The 15153-nt window shown below is 37.6% G+C and overlaps 2 non-coding genes across 2 annotated transcripts; both read right to left on the bottom strand.

Annotated features, from left to right (window-relative positions):
- Nucleotides 1-8896: 8896 nt before the first annotated feature.
- On the bottom strand, nucleotides 8897-8969 carry TRNAA-AGC (transfer RNA alanine (anticodon AGC)). The gene has a single exon. It is a non-coding gene; the product is annotated as a tRNA-Ala (tRNA).
- A 4200-nt stretch (nucleotides 8970-13169) lies between these two features.
- TRNAA-AGC (transfer RNA alanine (anticodon AGC)) lies at nucleotides 13170-13242 on the bottom strand. The gene has a single exon. It is a non-coding gene; the product is annotated as a tRNA-Ala (tRNA).
- Nucleotides 13243-15153: the final 1911 nt, after the last annotated feature.

The following is a 15153-nucleotide window of genomic DNA, read 5'->3' as shown; positions in this document are numbered from 1 at the left end:
GGCTAGATTCTACGACAGACCGGAAAGGAAGACTACAGTGGTGTTGATGTGTCGCAAACTTGATGGACAAAAAAGGATTTGATTGGTCTCGAGTAACTTCGATGAGGAATAGTACAAACGATGACGGAAAGGAATTTGGACGACATGTTGATGGACAGGAAGAGATGCATGCACAATTAATAATTTACATAATTAATGTAAATTTAACACGAATATACGAGTATCTTATTTCATGTCCAACATCGAGCGGAACAGTTTTTATATATGCTTAATTGCAAAATGAAAATAAAAACCCATTTAGTTAGGCATACGTATCCAAATGAACCCACAATTTTAAAATATCAGGGCTGTTCGCAATAATAATAATAATAATAATAATAATAATAATAATAATAATAATAATAATAATAATAATAAAACTGTGCTCAGAAAAGTAAAAACAACAGAAATATTAATAAACGAAATTTTTAACTGGGAACAGTCTCAAGTGTTGTATTAGTATGTGAACAATTATAAGGGTGAAGAGGTAGGGCTATTGTTCCTATGCCCATGTGTTGTCTGGTGGATATTCTCTTCAAGATGGTAATTTTCCTTATCAAACCATTCCTAAGTTCAATTGAAGAACAACTTTTTTTCAATAATTTTACTTTTGTTGGCCACAGTTTGAATTTATAATAGTAATTCCTCCTTGGCTGTTTAGGATTTTTATTATGATTTGTAGAATCTTTTTGATGGATCCTTTTTAATCTTAAATGTTTCTTACTGCAACTAAAGGAGCTCTCTCTCTCTCTCTCTCTCTCTCTCTGTCTCTCTCTCTCTCTCTCTCTCTGTCTCTCTCTCTCTCTCTCTCTCTCTGTCTCTCTCTCTCTCTCTCTCTCTCTCTCTCTCTCTCTCTCTATATATATATATATATATATATATATCAAATAAACGATGTACCAGTTTTTATTAACTTTCTTATTTTAATTTGTTCATATCAATGTCTCTTTTTTTCCATTGAAGGGCGCCACTAATCAAGTAGACAATGCCGTGAGGTTACATTATTTGACTCCGTTTTTGTTACTTGTTCCGAATTATTTTGTAGTTAGCGTCGAATGACTGTTTCAAGCTCCCTCTATAGTGGCCCAGGTGTTTCACTCCAAGTGCCTGTCATTGTATTCCGAATAAAACTAGATCTCTTTGATCCTAGTAAACTAGTTATTTTGCACTTTATGATATTGATCCGTTTAGTTCGTGTTCAGCACAAACCTTAGGATAGTATCGCATGCTTTTAACCTTTTACTTTGATGTGCATGGATGTTATTTAATCCATATGGCTGATCACACAGCTTATCAGGAATGTGTCTTGGTTTTCTGAATGGCGTGAATTTTGTTTTGTTTCAGTTTAGTTGTATGAAGTTATTTGCAAACCATTTGGCGACTACATTCATATTTTGATTTACGTTTCTGTAGTGGAAGATGACTGATATCATCCATGTGAATATTAAACAGGACTGGAGAAAGAATTACGCTTCTTTCTGAATACCCCCCCCCCCCCTGTTTGTTTCGGATTTATCTTGTGTGTGTGCAATCTGCCTTCTGTTTTGTACTTAGTCGCTGGACTAGACAAACAACGAATTAAAAATATACTAAATATAAATAAAGTAATAAAAACGAAATAAAAAAAATCCTAATTGGTCTGCGGTATTGCTTGTAACCTACGTTTATAACCTTTATAAGTTTATAATAAATTAATTAATTTAAATATAGTTTAATCTCCTTTAAGAATTAGATTAATTGTTCTGGTTCAATTACTTTCATCCTCATATTTTCAATTTCCCTGTCAGGGTACTGTGTGTGTATACTCTCCGCACCTTACACTCTCGAGAGAGTTTCAAGAATGAATACTGTTACGAGAATACATCGAAATGTTGACAACTAGACGCACCGAAAGGGAAATCACTTTCAGCAGAGTCTAATTACTCCTTTCATCTCGAAAAGAACGAAATTTTTATAAGCACAGCACCTTCTTTACGTTAGGCACACACTTAACAGGATAGAATGGGACTTCATATCTTCTCATCATTGGCCTCTTTAGAGTCAAAAAGTTGTGCTGAGAGCCAGCTTAATAGTAAGAGAGGAGGAGAAAAGGTAGAGTTGATAGTAGTAGGTAGTTAAAGAGGCCTCAGTCGATCTACTTGATTTCACTCAATTGCAAGCACCAAGCAGATCTCTGACAGTTCCTCCCTCCATCCGTTATTTTTCAGCTTTCCCCGGCCAGTCACCTCTTCAGGTGGCTGTCCGAGGAAAGTGGGTGAAAAAACAAATGAAAGAGGATTCATATACACACACATTTACACATACATATACAGAGACTAGGCAGATTGGAAGCTGAAAGGATAGAGGAAAGAGCCTGGCCCGAGTGATGCAGCCCACAAGGAGCCGCACCGCCTCGATGTAAGCCTTCGCTGCTCGGGTTCTCAGGTCTTCTCCTTCCTATATGAATTAGATATGGATATACAAAGGAAGAACTTTTAAAGAAATTTGCCCCCTTTTTTTTTTTTTTTGGCTATACGAGGAATTAGCTGAGGCTTGAATCCTCCTGTTTTCTGTTGTTGTGAGTTCTAAGAATATGCTCTGCTAACTTGTCTCCCCGGGTGTAGTTTAGCATGTACAAGCTAAACCCACATCGTCTTTTGCGTCAATAAATTCGTTGATTTTTTCTGGGGTTATTTCATTGATGTCTTCGACGAAGTAGTCGCTCCACTCTGCACTGACCACTTTGGGCCCGTTTTTCCGTGTCAGTGTGAGTAGAACATCCCCGAATGTTTCTAATCCATTACGCATTATGGTCACAAGGTCGTCAAAGTCTTTTAGAAGATGCAGCAGTGGTGCATTTGCTTTTGCATAAGGAAAATTTGCTTTTTCCGTCTCAACTACGCCTGGACTCCCTGGTTTTTGTTTTTTAACATTGGCTTCTTCAGGGCTGCCTGGTCTTTTTTGGGTGGTCTCGTCACTGTTAATTTCCATATGTACTGTTGTTTCTTCAACTCGTAGTAGAGCCTTCTTGCTGGTTTTTCTGTTTATTGTCTGCGGTGGCGGTTTTGTTGTTGGTTGGCTTCTCCAGCTTTGCCTCTTTTTTGGCTGCTTTTGTAGTTTTGGCTGTTGGATTTTCTGTTACTTTCTTTGTTGGTGCGTCGGATGTGGCGGTTGCTGCCCTTTCATGTGCAGCCTTCAGAGTTGGGAAGTCGTTCTTGCCACTGATATTATTTTCTGATGTTGGAGTGCTAGGCGTGATAGTGCCTCCCACTCTTTCGGCAAGGTTTCTTTTTGGACAGGTGTCCACTTTATGGTCTTTTCCGCCGCATTTTAAGCAGTCCGACTGGCACTTCTCCAATGTATGGCCCGTTGTGAGGCAATTGCTACATTTTATTTTAGGGCACTGAGCCCCGAGATGCGTGAGTGCACCGCACTTAAAGCATTGTCGCTTTACGCCAGGGTAGCTAACCATTACCCTGGCCGATCCTATCCTGACGAAGTTAGGAATTTCGTCCTTCATCATAATGGAGAAGGTGACTTCTCCTGATTTCCATTGGGGGAAGTCAGCGTCCATGCCGATTCTTATATCTCGAACGGCTCCCCACCTCGAGAAGACCTTATGGATGACGTCACTGTCTTCCCCGAGATATTCTAAAGGGAACCGGTCTATTCTTACTTTTTTTGAGGAGCTCCCTACCACAAAAGGATGAAAGATTTTTCCTTGGCACTCGATTCCCTTCAGTAATTTTTCTCTTGTTGCCACGTTTGTGCAGACAACCTGATACCTTCCCCCCCATAGGGAATGAAACCAGAAATATTGTCTGCCCCTATGCATTCAATTATAGTCTTCGCGAATGCTCTCTTATCAATACCACTATCAATTTCGAACCCGAGGGTCCTGACTCTCGGAAGATCCGAAGACATTAGGAGGGCCTAACTATTCCTCCCACCGAGTGTTTTTCCTTGCACCAGTCCGGGTTTTATTTTATCTGTACTGGTCGGTTAAGATCGTGAACTCCGAACTCCTGGTGGAGTCCGTATCCGATTTTAACGTTGCACAACAGATGCTACGTTTAGCTCTTAAGCTTGTAAGAACAGATACTACAATTTGCATGTAGTCCGCAGCTCTCTTTTAGGTCCTAGCTAAAAGGCCGAGAAGCACCAAAACAGAAACAATCCGAGTTTCAAGAATGAATACCGTGACGAGAATACATCGAAATGTTGATAACTAGACGCACCGATCATTAGGCGATCCCGGCGATTTGGAGTACAGACGTGTTTATATCAGAGCTCATTGTAGTTTTACAGCAGTGAAGTTAAGTTTTGTTTTTAATGCTTAATTCAGAGTTATTCATATCTATCTTGAGGGGAGAGCAGTCCAGCAGTTCAATCGGAGTTTACTACTGTACCGTAGGTTCGTGCTCGATAAACAGAGCAGGTAAGACTTTTAGTTCTATTTCGTTTTCATAAGCCTTGCCATGGATAAGTCCTTCGACGATCTCAATTTTCAGGAACTTTTGACGCTATTCAGGGATTTAGGCAACTTGCTACACAAAAAATGGCCAGATAAAATCGGAGCACACCAGATCCTTGAAGCGGAGACAGAGGATACCCATCCCTCTAAACTTCCTCACCCTTCACATGACAACGCCTGCGAGCCAGCAATAACTACTGAAGACATCTCTCCTTCAAACTCCAGTAGCTTTCAGGAAGTTAAACGGAAGAAGAGAAAGAAAAAATCCCCTGCAACACATCCTGAATTAATACCTCAGACGTCGGAAACTACAGCTCCAATGGATACATCAGCGCTAGCTGATGAAAGAACAGGGACATTGACACAGCCCAAAGAGAGGATTCCGCCAGTAATCTTGAGAGCTAAAGAAAACTGGTCGTCACTTGCAGAGACGATGAAGAACAATAACATCAAGTTCTCATCAGCTAAAAACACCGACGATGGAGTCCGCATACAGCCCGAAGGAGAAACGGACTACCGCCAGCTCACCAGACTTATGGATGAACAGAAAGTCCCATATCACACCTACCAACTAAAAAGCGAAAAAAACCTTAAAGTAGTCATAAGAGGTCTGGCAGAAACCATAACTACTGATGAAATAGCTACGGACCTCAGATCCCAAGGTCTTGAACCAATTAAGATCTCGCGCATGTACCGCGCAGACAAGCGCCCCATGCCTCTGGTCTTAGTGGAGATCAGTAAAGACCACAGAGCAATTTACGACCTTACTATAGTCTGCAACTTAGTCATCAAGACCGAACCACTCAGAAGAAAGGCATCCGCCGGTCAATGCCACCGCTGCCAAAAATTTGGGCATGCACAAAAGTTATGTAAAGCAGATTACAAGTGTGTAAAGTGTGGTGACAACCATCCCTCGCACACTTGCACAAAATCATCGTCTACACCTGCTAAATGTGCGAATTGTGGCGGCCCCCATCCAGCAAATTTTAAAGGCTGCTCAATTCACCCATCTAACCAACGGAAGACTAGAGCGGCGTTGGCTCCGCCCACTGAGATTCAAGACACGAAACCTTCGCCGGAAGTCACAGTGCGGAGTGTTCCCGCCGATAAAACATACGCTTCTGCGGTCTCTCCGCGGATTTTACCCGTAGCCTCGACAGATTACAATGAAAATTCTGCACAGATTCTTGCTGCCTCACTAGGGGAGATGCTAATAGCCTTTAGCAAGATGAACCCCAGCCAAGCCGACACTAAGAAATTCCTCAGGAATGCTCAAGTAATCTTCTCCATGATCACCCAATGACATGCTCTCCTGCATCTCGATGCTGATATCCCAGATATTTCCACATTGCTTCGTAACACTACCGCTACTTTTTCACCTAAGCAGCTTCTCATTCCGAGCAACTCATTCAGGAGTTTTCTAAGCGCCCGAAAGCTGCACTACCTTTCGGCTCAGGCGCTTCCGCATTGCCCTAATCAGGGTGAGCCGAGTGCTCGCTAACCTTTAAAATAAGTCTTTTTCATACCGATGACGGGATCAGAATCCACGGGATTGACATCCATCAAGCCACAGAAGTTAACAGTTAACAACTAGACGCACCGAAAGGGAAATTACCTTCAGCAGAGTCTAATTACTCCTTTCATCTCGAAAACAACGAAATTTTTATAAGCATAGCACCTTCTTTACGTTAGGTGAACACTTAACAGGATAAAACCTAGAAAATGGAAAGAAAAAAAACATGTGTTAGGTTTTTTCATGTTAAGTGTTTAGTATTAAGTATTTTTCATGTTAGTATTTTGTTGGTAGAAATACGTTTGTTGGTAAAAATACTGAATACTACTAAAATGAGGTGGATCCACCTCATGTTAGTAGTATTTAGTATTTTTCATGTTAAGTATATATCAGCTAAAAAAAAAAAAAATCAGCTAACGCCTTTTTATTCCCGTATACGGGAGTAGGCGAGGCCATTTAGCCCTATCTAACTTTTGGAGACTGAGTGGGCAGTTCAATCTCCACTGGTACCCAATCATAGACAGATGGCCCAAAGCTATCACTAATTAAGCGGTACGCAGTGAAGAGAGACGGCTCAAATGTGCCGCCATCTCGTGGTCCCTAACCCTAACACAATATATTTAATGTCTGAAATAATGTGGGTTCTACGGTCGATTTTCTTGAGTTTACAGGACGAAAAATCCGAGTTTCCGGGAGAGAAAACCTGCTTGCCCGTGCCAGAGATCGACTAACTCGGGAACCGGTCGAAAAAAGGCTAGAAAAATTTCCTCTAGTCGCCAACTAGACTCGAAACCAAGTCTTCCTTCGTACGGCCAAGTGCGGTAGTGTGCAAACGCCACATCCACTGAGCTACACAGGCTCAACTGTTAAGTATATATATATATATATATATATATATATATATATATATATATATATATATATATATATATATATATATATATATATATATTATATATATATATATATATATATATATATATATATATATATATATATATATATATATATATATATATATATATATATATATATATATGATTTCTTTTAATGAGAACAAGATCTCAGAATTATTTGTTTTAGGGTACCTGAGATGATCAATTTTCTTTTTTTTTTTTTTTTCAAATTGCCACCCTCTGAACTTTTTCCTAGTGCACTCTCGAATATCAAAGCAGTCAAAATTCAGAAAAAAGTTAGAACATGTTAAAATATTGAAATAAAAATAAAAATCATAATAAAAACATGCTTTATTGGTTCTAAAAATACGATAACGGGATGAAAAACCAGAGTTTCCGGGAGGAAAAAAAAACCCCTGCCTCCTTATGAGACTGGCTAACTTACCTTTAGTAGACAGAGACCAGATAAAGGTTCCCCACTTCTTGAATTTACGGCTAAAGCAGCTAAGACTATGCGGTAGGTATATTATGAATGATACTTGTCTGTTTGTTGATTTATCTCTTTCGAGATGAAGAAAGTGTTTAAGAACGTGTGAACCTTTAAAGTGTTTTAAGTTGTACGAGATATGAATCTGCAGCTTTGAAATCAAAGGGTATTATCCTACTAAGCCACAGCTCCTTGAACTAAATTTCACAGGTTTGTAATTCTCTGTGTCGTCTCATCAAGTTCTGCTAATAAGCTTACAAACCTCAATTACCTTAAAAAATAATCTTGTTCGTATAAGTAGGCGTTTAATAAAGATAGTGAACAAGTTTCTTGAACCTTTAATTGGGGGGGGGGGGTAGAGAGAGAGAGAGAGAAAGAGTTGTATGTATTCCTGAAGATATATTTTATGAGGAGTTTTATTGGTTGAATAATGAACTTGGAAGGGGGGTACGGTTTAGCCAAGTTGTAAAGATATTTTAATAAGTAATTAAAAGAGATTTTTCACTAACGGATTCACTTCAGATTTTCGATTTGAATTATAATTGAAAATATGCAGAGTGGAATAGTGTTTCTTCTTATTATCATTCCTTTCCTGCTCTTTTACCTGCGGTGTAGAGGATTTTTATACATTTAACCACTACCGTATCGAGGATAAGGTGGTTATTCCTATATCTCCCAGTGCATCCTATGTCTGAGGATGCCTGGTTCACGGGACTGGTTTGCATGTTCTGGGGGACGAAAAACCCGAGTTTCAGGGTGAAAAATTCACTACCTCCGTATGAGACTGACTAACTCACCTTTTGTCGAAAGAGACCAGACCAAGGTTTCTCACATCACTGATGGAATCAAATCCAGATCCTCGCATAATGTTCGTTGTGTAACTAATTCTTCAAATTCACGAGGTGTTTTGCTCTGATCTCCTGAACGGTTAAACGCGTCCTCATCCTAAGAAAATACACACAGAATCATTTGTAATCTCTTAAAACGTCATTCAAAATGAATCGCACAGAAGCGAGAAGAAAGAACGCTATGGTATTGGGGAAGTTACCAAGGGCCGCGGTTTCAGAAGGGGGCGCCAGTGCCAGGATATTTTAACAGTTGTAGAAATTGTCTCATGGAAAAAAAAAAGGCGAGGCAAACAGTTTGCCACGTGAGACATTAACCGGGAAACGCCATTATTTCCTTCCTTCCTCCCAACAGTCTTGAGAATGCATGCAGTTAACGAACAAGAAATATCGTGCAGTATGTGTGTGTGTGTGTGTGTGTGTGTTTAGCAGATGGTGGAATGCAGATGACAGACTGAGCAATGTACACAACGGATCGTTTAAGTGCTGCAAAGTGCATAACGATCAACCGCGACAGATCTAGGTCCAGGTACAAGTCACATGCAGTGGAGTAACAACAACAATAATGTTATAGTAAACTGTAACTTTTTAATCTGCATGAAACAGATTAGCTGAAATAAAATGGACTTCAGAAGTAAGAAAAGTACGATAAAAAAAAAAAACTGGAAGCGCCGGGTATCGATCCCGGTACTTCTCGCATGCTAAGCGAGCGCTCTACCATCTGAGCTACGCCCCCTTCTGGTGAAACTCCTAACATGTCTTTATTCATTTCGAGTTTCTGTTATGGCCATTTTCTAATTTATATCTTACTTGACCACTTTATTTTCTTAGGATAATGCTTTCTTCAGTGTTCCTATTTTGCTTATCTGTCAAGTACAGTTGGAGGAAGGCTTTGCTATTGTTAATAATAATACCACTTGATGGCACTGACTTGAGAGGATCAAACGGACAATCAATATATACTTACTTTTTTTTAAAAATTTTACCGAGTTGTAAGTTAGTTCATTAAATAGTAATTATGTCAAACATTGCTCCCGCTTTCTTGTTGTAGTAATAATCTCACTGATTTAGAAAATCTGATTAGGGTTTAAGAGCCACAGTCCGATTGTTTATAATTCAGAAGAAAAAGGGAGAGAGAGAGAGTGGGGGGGGGGAGTTCATTGTTTATGTAATCATTTAGGCATGCGCTAATTACAACTTTACTGGAGCTTTCAAGGGCACCCACTCATATATAGGAAAAGTATTTTGCTGTTGTTAGCACGTGTGGATTTGAATTGGGAGAACGAATGATTGGAAGTAAACTGACTCGGAAAACGAAAGGGAAACCCGAATTTCTATATTGTGTGTGTGTGGGGGGGGGGGAAGACGGTGACAAGAGAAATTTACAACTGTGACAAGTGAGGGAAATTTACAACTGTCCAAAGTAGAGACGTATGATAAAGATTTGAATATCGCTGTACTGCATCCAGAAAAATGTTCAGCGTCACAGTGCGTGTCAATCTCAACTGGCAATATCTGCCGTCTATTTCTAAACATTATAAAAACTGACTCAACAGAAGTTTTCTCGTCTGACTAACTAGTCAGATATTCCAATCTTCTGTCAGATGGAATATTCCATTTATTTGCTGGACAAATAAATGTTACGTATGTCAGAATTCTGTTCGTATTATTGTGCAGGTCTTAAGACATCTCCTGAGAAATTTTCAAATTTTTTAAAAATAATTTTTATTGTCCAAGAAAAACAGATCAAGATCATTCATAAATTTAAATATGCAAATTCAAAGCATAAAATGTCTTTAATTTATTATAATTTCTATTTTAGTGTAATCAACATTTTGTCATAGAGAATACAGACAATGATTATAATTTCGAGTTGGTTCGTACTCTTGTAATCAGAAATTTCGTTAGTTTACTAAAGAAAAAAAAATCATGACCTTTTAGAAATGCAAAAATGGAATAGCTGAGTTCAGTTATTAAGTTATTATAACTGAGTCAAGTTATTAATAACCGAGTCAAGGCAGATTCTACATAAGGGATTGAACACTACTGGATTGACGAGGAATTTAGAAGGCGTGCATAAATCGGATTTAAAAGGACTGAGGAAGATACGAAATCTTCAATTCTAAAAAAGTGTTTTGGCTGATCAGTGAATTTTAAACTTTTGGGGAACAAGAAAATTTAGCGAGATTGTGATTTAGATTGACCGCATAAGATGGAGTCTCACTTCGAACAACTGCTGTTACTCCAATTCTGTTTTGAAATCAATTTTAAAGTAGATTTCAGTTAACATGAAAAAGAAGAGCAAGTGTTTTAAAAAAAAAGAGTTAATTTTGTAACAGTATTGGAAATAAAAGAAACTAATTATTGTTGTTCATTCAGATAATGCAATTTAAAAAAATAGGATTCGTTTGTATATAGCCGAAAAAATGTTCGTCAATTGATATACATCATATTGAGTGCAAGAATGCAAGAATTTCTAATATTACTGGGGGGGAAAAACTGTTTATTAAAATAAAATGGTAAACGATGTAATAAATTTCAGATAATAAAATTATTATTTTATATATATATACATATATATATATATATATATAAGGCTGTATGCATCATTAGGTTTTAGAACAAAATGAAACAAAGTTGTTAAATAACATTTAAATCTTACATTTTTGAATACAGATATGCTAGAATCCATTACCTAAAATGAATTATTCAAACAATTATTTTGAACAGAGCTTCCTCATTTCTGTATAAAAATAAATCGTCTTTGATTGGCGTTTTGTATTTGCTTGGATTGGTTTCATTTCTTATTGTTAAAGGTAGTGTGGTGAATATTTTTGTCGCTAAATTATTATAATATTTGTGCGTTACTTCTTTATTTCCTTTAGGAACTATATATTTCGTATTCGTGTCGTTTTTAATGAATAGAAGTACCCTATATGCGTACAAATATCGAAGGGGTAGTATGTTTAGCATGGTGTATTTATTACGCATTGTAGTATCCTTGTATTTGTTTCTAGTTAAATTTGAATTACTTTATTCTGAGTCGAGACTAAAGGTTTCAGAATAGTGCGATAGATTCCTCCCCAACTTAATATACCATATTGTAATGTGCTTTGAAGCCCGCAGAATATAATATTTTTTTATCTTATTTAAATTTAAGAATCTATTTAGGTAGTAAAGTCTTTTTAACATAATACTTACTTTATTTACGACATCGGTGATATGCGGTTTCCAGCTTAAATTACTATCAGTTTTTAATCCCAAGTAAGTTATTGCACTGACGTTTTCTATATCCTCACAGCTGCAATTTGAATTTGTCCTGCAATTCCAATCATGCATAAAAAATTATGCACTAAAGCTCATTTTGCCTATTGTGTTTTGCAAGTTAAAATTTACATATTTAGTTTTTTAGACATTCAGACTGAGTTTGTTTGACTGGAACCAATTTGTACTTTTAAAAGATCAGCATTCACTATGGTTTTCATTTGTTCGGTTGTGTCTGTAGAGAAAATTTGGACAGCATCATCTGCAAAAGCGTTTATTTTGTTTTTAGTTTAAGAATGCAGAAGTCATTGATATAAATATTAAATAAATTGGTCCTAAGACAGATCCACAGTAAACAGTTTTGGAAATGCTATAGCTGTTGTTCATTTTTACAACTTGTGATCTAATTTTTAAGTAATTTTTGAAAACAAATTTATTATTAAATAAATAAATAAATAAAATTATTTTGAAAAACAAAATTTATATGTGTGTGTGTGTTAAAGATACCAAGAATTTTTTTTTTTATATTAGTTTGTCCGTCTTGCTGTTTCGTGCGATCACGCTTAATCAAAATGTAGCGAACTCCTTTCCTCTTCTTTGTTTCAGGCCAACAATACGAATCACAATCACTACTTAAGGACACGCTGTGCTGGAAGGAAAGTTGGGTATTTTCTGTATCAGTTAACCTGGTTGGCCACGTGCTAAACGCCCCCCCCCCCCTCTACAATCAACGCGGCATGAGATCGAATCCCTCCGTGAACATGTACGTTAGGGATTGCCTTTAAGTGTGAGACCGCAACCCCGTATACTAAGACGTGAAGTGACTTGAAAAAATTCGGTTTGATTTCTAGTGCAGGGTTGTCGACTATGTTCGACAGCCCTGCCGTTATAAACAAAAGTTTATTTAAATATTAATAAAGCCAGTCCCCAGGTCGCTGTACTGTTTGTACTTTAAGTTTATAATCTTTATAAGTTTATAATAAATAAATTAAATTATTTCTATAATTTAATCCGTTTGAAGAAATGTATTATTATTATGGTTAAATTATTTTCTCCTCATAGTTTTAATTTCCCTGTTAATACGTTTTTGCTCCTAAACAGGAATAGACAAATAACGTATTGCTTTTAGTGTGTGTGTTTATGAGAAGAAATTATCCGAACAGGAGAAAGGGAATCCCAAAGAGTTTTTTTTTTTTCGTTATGTGGCAGGTAGGAGAAAGGATAAAAGAATGGAAAGATAACTTTAATGACTGCAGATGGCAGAGAGGTAACAAAGGTAAACGAAATTGTTCAGCTATTATGCGTATGCGATCGTTTTTCTAGGGTATATCATCCAAGTGAGGGATGATGTTATCACAGAGGTGACAGGGACTGTTGTGAGAACAGAGGTTGAAGGTACTTGGTATATTGCAGAATCTGAATACGAATGCAGCATTGGGATAGAATGGGATATCGACTCACGTTTCACGGGAATCTGCAGGAGAAATGGCGATGGCCTTGACTGGGATGCATAAACGGTCTCCCACGATCAGTCTTCCGATTGGGTGGTGATTTAATATGGTAGTAAAAATAATAATGTATATGGTTAACTGTAGCTTTGTAACCTGCATAAAACTGAAAGAAAGTGAATATCAGAGGGAAGAAGACTACGAGAAAGAAAGAAAAAAAAACGTGGAGGCGCCGGGTATCGATCCCGGTACCTCTCGCATGCTAAGCGAGCGCTCTACCATCTGAGCTACGCCCCCTCGTGGTAACATATCACTCATATTTGTATTCATTCGCAATTTTTGTCACTCTTTATTGTCTTTTAAAATTTTTTTTCACAGTTCTCATTTTATTCATCGATTAAAAGTCAATTAGGCAGCCACTTTGTTGTCGATAATAAAAAATACCAGTTGATGGCACTGTATTTATAAAATCAATATTTATAAAATGTCTCGTTTTTAATGATTTTTTTCCTGAGTTGTAAGTTAGTTTGCTAAATGTAATTGTTCCAATTATCGTTTGCTAAATGCTATACCCCCCATTGTCTTCTTGTAGTATCAGCCTCATTGATTTAAAAAAAATAAAATAAAAAAACTTGATTAAGGTTTAAAAGCCACATTTAAAGTGTTTTATAATGTAGAAGAAGAAGGGAAATAAGAAACAGAAGATAAAGAATAGGAAGAGAGAGAGGGGCATATCAAATGTCATTTTGAATTAGTTTGCACTTTCTAGTATATCTTTTCAAACATTCGAGCATTCCCAGACGGCGTCATCTATTTTAACATAACTTTATTTCATTTATAACCCTTTACAGACTTATGGAGTCATAGAAGATTCTACAAGCCTTTTCCTGGGATCTTTGGATCTTTCTTTCCTGGTGTCGTTCTAACTGTTTTGGGGATGAATTGTACTTCTTTCAGTAGCTTTTAGGTTAATGAAGTAACTATAGTAATTCACTGACCTAAAAGGTCACGTTAGCATTCGAAAGTGTAGACCTAGCCTTACAATATCACGATAAACTTGAAAGCATTGTTCTGTGGCAGGATCTCTGTTCTGTCCACTATCTTTTCTTCTCGCTTTCAGCTGGTGGGACCTCAGAAATCTCGGAGAGATCTCTTGAAACGATCTTTCAATTAGATCAAGTAAAGTCCAAGTTTTAGAATGTCATTCAGCGCCTCCGTAGCGCAAATGGAAGAACGACGGTACATTTCGCCCTTCGATTGGAATAGGCCTAAGTTTGATTCTCGTCGCGACGGGAGGAATCTTTATGTTGGCGATTTCAATCGAAGATGAGTTAGTCGAGCTCATACGCAGGTTGCAGGGTTTTTTCTTCCGGAAACTCGGGTTTTTCATCCCGCATACAGAAAAATCGGCCCTTTAGAACACACGCAATTTACAGACAAAAAATACTAGTTGTGGTGGTGGTGGAGGTGGGCGATAGATGGCATTGATGGAGATGATTCGTAGTAGAGGTTCGGTGTAGTGGTTGAGACAGTTTTAGGTGTCCTCCTGCGATGAGTCTTCGGACTCCTTGGAGGTATCAGGAATAATAATAATAGTAATAATAATTTGCATTATAAGGTGTTGTTGTTTGGATTTACGGCCAAAGCGACAGCCTATCAGGCCAGTGTATTATGTCTGTAAGTCGCATGTGTTCTGATGGCTTATTTGTTGATTTTTCTCAAGAGAAAAAAAAATCGAATTTCCAACAGTTTGTTTGTTAATTTGCAAACTCACTTTAGGTGAAAAGCGGAGACAAGGTGGAATGAAATCATCTGCTCTCATAATGTAAACACTTGATGCACAGATCATTCAAGAGTGAACATCATTATTGCAAGTCCCAAAAGATTAGGAAAAAAAGAAAAAGGAGATATTTTTCATTTCTTTTTAGGTTGCCAATAAACGGGGTCTCGCAACGGGATATACAAAATGACACAAATTTGTAATGTTCCCGAACACCCCATAACCAGGTCTATTTATTAAAAATATGTATACAATCTAAGTCCCCCTCTTCAACGCAATCGGTTACCACGATGCCTTGGGTTGGAAAGACCAAGCTTCGAATCCCGTGTCTCAAGCGAAAACCTCATAACGGTCACCTTAGGCTGAAGGTGAGTTAGTCGGTCTCATACGCTATGATAAAGATGTGAATATTGTTGTACGAGGGTGGT

Source organism: Typopeltis vanoorti, chromosome 3 (assembly GCF_054136105.1).
Source record: "Typopeltis vanoorti isolate ZY-2024b chromosome 3, IOZ_Tvanoo_1.0, whole genome shotgun sequence".
Classification (NCBI taxonomy): Eukaryota; Metazoa; Arthropoda; class Arachnida; order Uropygi; family Thelyphonidae; genus Typopeltis; species Typopeltis vanoorti.
This window is presented reverse-complemented; position numbering and strand designations above follow the sequence as displayed.